Below are 10520 nucleotides of genomic sequence, written 5' to 3'. Positions count from 1 at the left end.
AGTGTGACCTGCGGGCAGCTGTCTTACTTTTATAACAATCTGCTGTCCCAAGAACTAATCCACTACATGAGTGTGAAAACTGCCTCCATCAGCTAGACAGCATTAATCTTTTCATGAGGGCGGTGCCCGCATGACCCAAACACTACCTACTGTAATAGGAGACAGCTCCTAAAGGTCCTGCTGCTTCTCAATACGATTGCATTGGGGACCAAGCTTTCAGCACATAAACTTCTTGGAGGCCAAGCCATATCCTATCCACTGCAATCTTCCATTGACTAATTATTGGGTTAAAAGGTAACACAAAATACAGCACTTATTCTCAAAGAACCTCAAATGTAGGGACACAGATACACAAACCACATAGCATTTCATGGTTGACTGTGTTCACACTCTTTTTTATTCTTATAATAATCTTTTTTTTTTTTAGAGGTTTTTGCTATAGGGCATGTGCACTTGCCAGACAGACAGAGAGAGAGAGACATAGAGACAGAAAGCGAGAAATCCCCCCCCCAGGGGCGATGGCCATGCCGCAATCCCTTCTCCTCCATTCTCTTCTTGGGATCTTGGGCACGCATGCACACACGCCCAACATGAGTTTTAAATCACTGGGTCCAGGACGCAAACTGCGGTAGCCTATGTGGGAGTCCAGCGACATAGCCATTATGCCAACTGCTGGTCCCCTCCTTATAATAATCTTGAGAGAGGGTGGGAGAGCAGATATCAATTTCATGATTCTAATAAGAAAACTGAGAACCACAGATGTTAAGTGCCTTGTCCAAGGCTATGTACAGTAGGCAGATAGAGTGAGTACTAGAATTCAAGCGGGTTAGTATCTAATTCAGTTTGGAGTAGAAAATTAGTTTAAGATACAATTTTAGAAATAGGTAAATGTATAACTTAAATACCAGGTCAGACATTCAAACTTACAATTTAGCATTGATTCAGTCTTATATCTATTCTTTAATGTGCAAAATAATAATTGAAACATTACTAGTAACATAGTACATTTGAGATGTAAGACTGTTACATCATTTTTTGTATTATTTAATTTTATTAATATCATTATTATTATTTTAATTTGCTATAGGGTACATGCACTCACCAGAGAGAGACGGGGACTACAGGGAGGGGGATGAGAAAGCAAGCTGCCAGGTCTGGTACTTGAACTGCCCTTAAGCATGTGAGAGTCCAACCCCTTAACCACCATGCTACATGCTGGCCCTGTAATATAAATTGCTTTCATAATTTTTTTTTAATTTTTAGAGAGATTTTTGTGATAGAATGCATGTGCTTGCCAGAGAGATAGAGACAGAAAGCAAGAAATTATCCCCCAGGAGGGATGGCCACACCACAATCCTTTCTTCTCCATTCTCCTCTCAGGATTTTGGGCATGCACACACTTGTGCCCAGCCTGAGTTTAAAGTTGCCGGGTCCAGGACTTGAACCATGATCAACTACATGGGAATCGGGCAATGTGGAAATCCAGCAATGTAATCATTATACCATCTGCTGATCCCATAAAAAATAAAAATTAAAGGGCACCTTCATGCCCACCCTTCACTACCCACTCTCCACCATCCACTCTCCACACTAATAGTTAAATACTTTCAGTGAAAGTATTTATATATGCATTTTTGAATAATTAATTGGTATGTTTTCCCTCTATACTATAAATGCAAGTAGTATTATTTTTGAAATAAGTAGTAGAAGTAGTTAATGACTCCTTATAATTTAGTTAAAAGCTGTACTTCAAGCTCATATATCAACCAAACATGAGATTGAGGGATTAGGTCTTAAAGTTGCTCCAGTGGCTTAGAAAACATCAATAATAGATACTTTTTTTTTTTATTGCCTCCAGCTCATATTTTTCTTTAAGAATAGCCCCTTTCCCACCTACTGACATGTTTCTAGTCTTCCTTCTCAGACAAGGCTAATGAGATAAAGGGTCGGTGGATTACTGATCCAAGAAAATCACTCATATTTTCCCGTGGATAACAAACTGAGAGTGCAGGAACCAACTGGGGCCAGTCACATTAATGGGAATGCTCAAGCTGAGTCCACAAATATTTTTTTCTGAAGATCCAGAAGCTGCCCTGATCTCTCATTCCTGAAGCTTATTTGTTCTATCATGTACCCTAGTAGTCTAAGTTTTCTTTAAGAAATAGGAACCAACTCCATAAGTAAAAATAAATAAATATATTAAATTCTTGCATTTCATTTTTATTAAGACTAGGTAGAAGTGAGTCATCTTCCTTTCAAAAATTATTTATCTATTAGAGAACAGGAAATAAAAGGACCTCTTGATTCTTACAAAGCAGAATAGATCAGAAATAAATAACAGAATAGATATAGTGGGTAGGCTCTTAAAGTTTAAACAAGCAGATTTCTAAGTTTATTAAATTATTAATTAGTGTGACAATTTGGAAAACCATGAAATTGAAACATATTAGTTTAACAAATAGGAACTTGCTTAACCCTATCAGTCTCAATTAAATATGAGTACATGACACAATTCTGCCTTATTAGACTTTTGTTGTTGTTGTTATAGGGCATGTATGCTTGTCAGAAAGAGACAGAAAGAGAGTTAGAGAGTATGAAAGCACCCCTCAGGGTATATAGCCACATCACAGTCCTCTCTCCATTCGGGATCCCAGACAGGCATGTATGCACATGTGTCCAGCATGTTTTCTCAACCTGCTGAGTCTGGGACTCAAACCTGGCAATTGGCCATGTGAGACTCAGCTGTCTTAACCACCATGCCACTGACTGGCCCCATTTTTTATTTTTGTATTAAGTTAGAAGTTTCATAACATACTAATTAAATGGTTTTCCAAAACAACCATGGTTGCTGAAACAAGAAGCTCAATCTCAATACCAGAAAGATAACTCTACCCTCTGAAGTTGTTTTTTTGAAGCTATCCATGAACCTCATTTGATGGCGGTTATGTGTGTTAAGAGTCATAACAGAGTCAGAGTCAGAGGTATGAACTTATTGAAAGATAGCCAAGTCTACTTAAATCATTCTTTGGGGCTATTCTAATTAAGGTAACCATGGGTTTTACTTAATACAGTGCTCTGTCACCTTTATATTTCAAGGTATGAATGCATTTTATTTATTAAGTATTAATATGAATGCCATGCTTTACTAAGTAATTTCTATTTTTTCTTGTTGATTTTAAGACTTATGTTTAGTTTTTAAATGGTTTAATACTATTTTTCATAGTGTACTAATATTTTCAGGACTCTCTATTAAGGGGATGAAATTCATTTTTCCCTCTAGATTATTTTCTGCTTGATTAACACCATCATTGATATTTTTCAACTTGTATGTCTATAAAAGTCCTTCTTAAAGTACACTGATCTAACTATTGGTTAATTGGTTGTGATGGTAGATTTAACAACTGATAACGTCTCTTTCTGGAAAAAAAATTGACACATAAAGATGTACTATTCAGTAAACTAAACAACACACTGAACAGCTAAGGTATTAGGGTAGCAGAAGTGGAAGTTTTAAATTTTCTTGTAAATCACTATGCCATACAATTTAATATTAATCATAGAGGTATTTTACCATATATTTGATGTTACTGTATTCTTTTTCTTTTTCAGATTAATTTCATATTTTTAAAAGTCTACATCATGATTTATACAATCTTTTTCTGTTTTAAACAGAGAAATTTACATTTTTCCATCTGTGATTTTTTTTCCCTTTGTACTTTATTCCCACCCTTCACCACCTACTCTCTACCACCCATTCTTCCTCTTTATAGTCTGAGGCTTCCACACCCATTCTCTCCACAACCACATCTTCAGATCTCTCAGCTTCTCTCATAGAGTGCAGACAATCAGTACAAATTAAGTGGTGATAATACAAAGTGCATCTTTCAGAGTCTGGCTCACTTCACTCGACACTGAGTGTTCTATAGTCATCAACTTTGAGTTGTACAATAGGATCTCATTGTTTCTTATAGCTGAGTAATATTCCATAGTATATATAGTTTTCAACCCAGTCAGCAGTTTTGGGACACTTAGGTTGGCCCCACAGATTCACAATTGTGCATAATGCTACAGTGAACATGAATGTGCAATTGTCTTTCCAATTGAATGTTTTCCTATCTTTTGTGTAAATACCAAGGAGTAGGGTTACAGGGTCATTAGTAGTTCTATTTGTAGATTTTTGAGAAATTTCCATATTGCCTTCTACAGATACTGTGCTATTTAGAATTTACATTCCCACCAACAGTGTAAAAGGGTTCCCTTTTCACCACAGCCTCACCAGTACTTGTTTTTTATTTTACTGATCCTAGACATTTTAACAGGGCTTAAATGGTATCTTATTGTGGTTTTAATTTGCATTGACCTTATGACAAGAGACATTGAACATTTTTCTCATATACTTTTTGACCATTCAGAAGTCTTCTATAGAGAATTATCTATTCAATTAATTTGCCTATTTTTAATTGGATTATTCATTTTTCCAATGAGTGAGCTGATTAAATTCCCTATATATTCTATATACTAATCTTCCATCTGAGAAATACTATGCAAATATTTTCTCCCATTCTGAGGGTTTTTTCTTCACTCTGATTATTGTTTTCTTTGCTATGAGGAAACATTTTAGCTTGATGTAATCGCATTTGTCACTCGTACATTGTAGGGATTATTGCCTGTGCTTTAGTGATCTTATTTAAGAAATGTTTGCCTACTCCAAGGTCTTTAAAAGTGCCCCCTACACTTTCTATTAATAGTTTTGTAGTTTGAGGCTTGATATTTAAATCTTTGGTCCATTTTGAGTAGATTCTTGTTAATAGTGAGAGATGGGATTTGAGATGTAAGACTGTTACATCATTTTTTGTATTATTTAATTTTATTAATATCATTATTATTATTTTAATTTGCTATAGGGTACATGCACTCACCAGAGAGAGACGGGGACTACAGGGAGGGGGATGAGAAAGCAAGCTGCCAGGTCTGGTACTTGAACTGCCCTTAAGCATGTGAGAGTCCAACCCCTTAACCACCATGCTACATGCTGGCCCTGTAATATAAATTGCTTTCATAATTTTTTTTTAATTTTTAGAGAGATTTTTGTGATAGAATGCATGTGCTTGCCAGAGAGATAGAGACAGAAAGCAAGAAATTATCCCCCAGGAGGGATGGCCACACCACAATCCTTTCTTCTCCATTCTCCTCTCAGGATTTTGGGCATGCACACACTTGTGCCCAGCCTGAGTTTAAAGTTGCCGGGTCCAGGACTTGAACCATGATCAACTACATGGGAATCGGGCAATGTGGAAATCCAGCAATGTAATCATTATACCATCTGCTGATCCCATAAAAAATAAAAATTAAAGGGCACCTTCATGCCCACCCTTCACTACCCACTCTCCACCATCCACTCTCCACACTAATAGTTAAATACTTTCAGTGAAAGTATTTATATATGCATTTTTGAATAATTAATTGGTATGTTTTCCCTCTATACTATAAATGCAAGTAGTATTATTTTTGAAATAAGTAGTAGAAGTAGTTAATGACTCCTTATAATTTAGTTAAAAGCTGTACTTCAAGCTCATATATCAACCAAACATGAGATTGAGGGATTAGGTCTTAAAGTTGCTCCAGTGGCTTAGAAAACATCAATAATAGATACTTTTTTTTTTTATTGCCTCCAGCTCATATTTTTCTTTAAGAATAGCCCCTTTCCCACCTACTGACATGTTTCTAGTCTTCCTTCTCAGACAAGGCTAATGAGATAAAGGGTCGGTGGATTACTGATCCAAGAAAATCACTCATATTTTCCCGTGGATAACAAACTGAGAGTGCAGGAACCAACTGGGGCCAGTCACATTAATGGGAATGCTCAAGCTGAGTCCACAAATATTTTTTTCTGAAGATCCAGAAGCTGCCCTGATCTCTCATTCCTGAAGCTTATTTGTTCTATCATGTACCCTAGTAGTCTAAGTTTTCTTTAAGAAATAGGAACCAACTCCATAAGTAAAAATAAATAAATATATTAAATTCTTGCATTTCATTTTTATTAAGACTAGGTAGAAGTGAGTCATCTTCCTTTCAAAAATTATTTATCTATTAGAGAACAGGAAATAAAAGGACCTCTTGATTCTTACAAAGCAGAATAGATCAGAAATAAATAACAGAATAGATATAGTGGGTAGGCTCTTAAAGTTTAAACAAGCAGATTTCTAAGTTTATTAAATTATTAATTAGTGTGACAATTTGGAAAACCATGAAATTGAAACATATTAGTTTAACAAATAGGAACTTGCTTAACCCTATCAGTCTCAATTAAATATGAGTACATGACACAATTCTGCCTTATTAGACTTTTGTTGTTGTTGTTATAGGGCATGTATGCTTGTCAGAAAGAGACAGAAAGAGAGTTAGAGAGTATGAAAGCACCCCTCAGGGTATATAGCCACATCACAGTCCTCTCTCCATTCGGGATCCCAGACAGGCATGTATGCACATGTGTCCAGCATGTTTTCTCAACCTGCTGAGTCTGGGACTCAAACCTGGCAATTGGCCATGTGAGACTCAGCTGTCTTAACCACCATGCCACTGACTGGCCCCATTTTTTATTTTTGTATTAAGTTAGAAGTTTCATAACATACTAATTAAATGGTTTTCCAAAACAACCATGGTTGCTGAAACAAGAAGCTCAATCTCAATACCAGAAAGATAACTCTACCCTCTGAAGTTGTTTTTTTGAAGCTATCCATGAGCCTCTTTTGATAGCGGTTATGTGTGTTAAGAGTCATAACAGAGTCAGAGTCAGAGGTATGAACTTATTGAAAGATAGCCAAGTCTACTTAAATCATTCTTTGGGGCTATTCTAATTAAGGTAACCATGGGTTTTACTTAATACAGTGCTCTGTCACCTTTATATTTCAAGGTATGAATGCATTTTATTTATTAAGTATTAATATGAATGCCATGCTTTACTAAGTAATTTCTATTTTTTCTTGTTGATTTTAAGACTTATGTTTAGTTTTTAAATGGTTTAATACTATTTTTCATAGTGTACTAATATTTTCAGGACTCTCTATTAAGGGGATGAAATTCATTTTTCCCTCTAGATTATTTTCTGCTTGATTAACACCATCATTGATATTTTTCAACTTGTATGTCTATAAAAGTCCTTCTTAAAGTACACTGATCTAACTATTGGTTAATTGGTTGTGATGGTAGATTTAACAACTGATAACGTCTCTTTCTGGAAAAAAAATTGACACATAAAGATGTACTATTCAGTAAACTAAACAACACACTGAACAGCTAAGGTATTAGGGTAGCAGAAGTGGAAGTTTTAAATTTTCTTGTAAATCACTATGCCATACAATTTAATATTAATCATAGAGGTATTTTACCATATATTTGATGTTACTGTATTCTTTTTCTTTTTCAGATTAATTTCATATTTTTAAAAGTCTACATCATGATTTATACAATCTTTTTCTGTTTTAAACAGAGAAATTTACATTTTTCCATCTGTGATTTTTTTTCCCTTTGTACTTTATTCCCACCCTTCACCACCTACTCTCTACCACCCATTCTTCCTCTTTATAGTCTGAGGCTTCCACACCCATTCTCTCCACAACCACATCTTCAGATCTCTCAGCTTCTCTCATAGAGTGCAGACAATCAGTACAAATTAAGTGGTGATAATACAAAGTGCATCTTTCAGAGTCTGGCTCACTTCACTCGACACTGAGTGTTCTATAGTCATCAACTTTGAGTTGTACAATAGGATCTCATTGTTTCTTATAGCTGAGTAATATTCCATAGTATATACAGTTTTCAACCCAGTCAGCAGTTTTGGGACACTTAGGTTGGCCCCACAGATTCACAATTGTGCATAATGCTACAGTGAACATGAATGTGCAATTGTCTTTCCAATTGAATGTTTTCCTATCTTTTGTGTAAATACCAAGGAGTAGGGTTACAGGGTCATTAGTAGTTCTATTTGTAGATTTTTGAGAAATTTCCATATTGCCTTCTACAGATACTGTGCTATTTAGAATTTACATTCCCACCAACAGTGTAAAAGGGTTCCCTTTTCACCACAGCCTCACCAGTACTTGTTTTTTATTTTACTGATCCTAGACATTTTAACAGGGCTTAAATGGTATCTTATTGTGGTTTTAATTTGCATTGACCTTATGACAAGAGACATTGAACATTTTTCTCATATACTTTTTGACCATTCAGAAGTCTTCTATAGAGAATTATCTATTCAATTAATTTGCCTATTTTTAATTGGATTATTCATTTTTCCAATGAGTGAGCTGATTAAATTCCCTATATATTCTATATACTAATCTTCCATCTGAGAAATACTATGCAAATATTTTCTCCCATTCTGAGGGTTTTTTCTTCACTCTGATTATTGTTTTCTTTGCTATGAGGAAACATTTTAGCTTGATGTAATCGCATTTGTCACTCGTACATTGTAGGGATTATTGCCTGTGCTTTAGTGATCTTATTTAAGAAATGTTTGCCTACTCCAAGGTCTTTAAAAGTGCCCCCTACACTTTCTATTAATAGTTTTGTAGTTTGAGGCTTGATATTTAAATCTTTGGTCCATTTTGAGTAGATTCTTGTTAATAGTGAGAGATGGGGATCTAGTTTCATTTTTCTGCAGGTAAATATCCAGTTCTCTGTATGTAAATATCCAGCTCTTCTAATGTCGTTTGCTTGAAAGACTTCTTTCCTTCCTTCCTTCCTTCCTTCCTTCCTTCCTTCCTTCCTTCCTTATTTTCTTTCTTTCTTTCTTTCTTCTTTCTTTCTTTTGTTCTTTCTTTCTTTCTTTCTTTCTTTCTTTCTTTCTTTCTTTCTTTCTTATTTAGAGAGATTTTTGCTATAGGGCACATGCACTCACTGGAGAGACAGAGACTAAAAGTGAGAAATCACCCCTCAGGGGAGATGGCCACACTGCAATCCCTCTCTTTTTCTCTTAGCATTTTGAGCATTCATACACATGCACCTGGTGTGAGTTTTAAGTCACCTGGTGCAGGACTTGAACCACTGTCAATTATATGGGAATGTAGTGATGTAACTATTATGTCATCTGCTGGTCCCAAAAGACTCTTTTAGCCAATGCATTGTCTTGTATCCTTTGTCAAAGATCAGTTGGCTATAGGATTTGGGGGTTATTTCTGGATTCTTGGTTCTGTTCCATTGGTCTATGTGTTTATTTTTCCATTGGTCTATGTGTTTATTTTTCCATTGGTCTATGTGTTTATTTTTCCATTGGTCTATGTGTTTATTTTTCCATTGGTCTATGTGTTTATTTTTGTGCCAGTACTACATGCTGCTTTGGTTGCCACTGCTTTGTAATGTATTTTGAAGTCAGGTAGTGAGTTATTTTGGCACAGTATCTCCTTGGTGGCACAGGGTCTTTTATGATTCTAGAAAAAGTTTATAATTGTTTTTTTCCATTTCTGTCAAGAATGTCACAGGCAACTGGATTGAAATCACATTGAAAATGTAAATTAATTTCTGTAGAACTGATATTTTGATTATACTGATTCTTCCAATCCAAAAACATGGGCTGGCCTTCTATATTTTTGTATCCTACTCAATTTACTTCTTCAATTTTTCATAGTTTTCCTTTAAATATCAAGCCTCAAACTACAAACCTCTTTAGTTAGTTTATTCCTAGGTATCTCATTTGCTTTTAGCCATTGTATTTTTTTCTTTTTTGGAGAGGTTTTTACTATAGAGCACATGCGCTCACCAGAAAGACAGAAACAGAAAGACAGAAAGCAAGAAATCACCCCACCCCCCGCCCCAGGAGGGATGGCCACACCACAATCCCTTCTCCTCCATTCTCCTCTCGGGATTTTGGGCATGCACACACATTCTCCTCAACTTTGGACCTTCGCCCTTTGCATTCTTTTTTCTGGTCCTGGCTCTTCCTAAGCCTCCTTTTCAGATATTTCTCTTCAGAGACATCTTGCCTGACCACTCTAAATCTTTTGGCAACTGTAAATGAGATTGTTTTCTTCAGTTCTGTCTCAGTATATTAAAATGTTATTTTAAGAAAAAATGAGTAATGAAATGGCAAAGTTTCATTCGTTGAAAGATTAAAATGTTTCAATATCTTTATTTCTCACAAAAGCATATGGGAATGAAAGAAAAAATTCTCTCTTGCAAAATACCTTCCTTAAAATTGAATTATATCCAAGATATTCTTGTTATTCCGTGGTTAATTGCTTTTCATAAAAAGCATACACAAGTGAAAATAAGAAACTTGTAATCACTATGATAATTTATAGTCTGCAGTACTAAGCGCAATATAAAAATAAATAATATTTAAAATAAAATAATTTTATAACTTATTGTAAATCATCAAATCCAGAGTTTTCTAAACAGTATAAAAAATTCAATTCCATAACATTTTCTCCAAAGGGAAAGGGATTTTTTTGGCCTAAAAATAAAATCAATTTGCATTCTCTTCTCATAAATCATCTTTACATAATATATATTGCCATTTATTT

The 10520-nt window shown here is 35.1% G+C and overlaps 1 pseudogene; it reads left to right on the top strand.

The window, feature by feature from the left end:
• The window catches only part of LOC102485194 (fructose-bisphosphate aldolase B pseudogene), a 23366-nt pseudogene that overhangs the window by 786 nt on the left and 12060 nt on the right, over positions 1-10520 (top strand).

Source organism: Tupaia chinensis, unplaced genomic scaffold, assembly GCF_000334495.1.
Source record: "Tupaia chinensis unplaced genomic scaffold, TupChi_1.0 Scaffold147554_1, whole genome shotgun sequence".
Classification (NCBI taxonomy): Eukaryota; Metazoa; Chordata; class Mammalia; order Scandentia; family Tupaiidae; genus Tupaia; species Tupaia belangeri.
The sequence above is the reverse complement of the archived record's forward strand: the minus strand, read 5'-3'. Positions and strand labels throughout refer to the sequence as shown.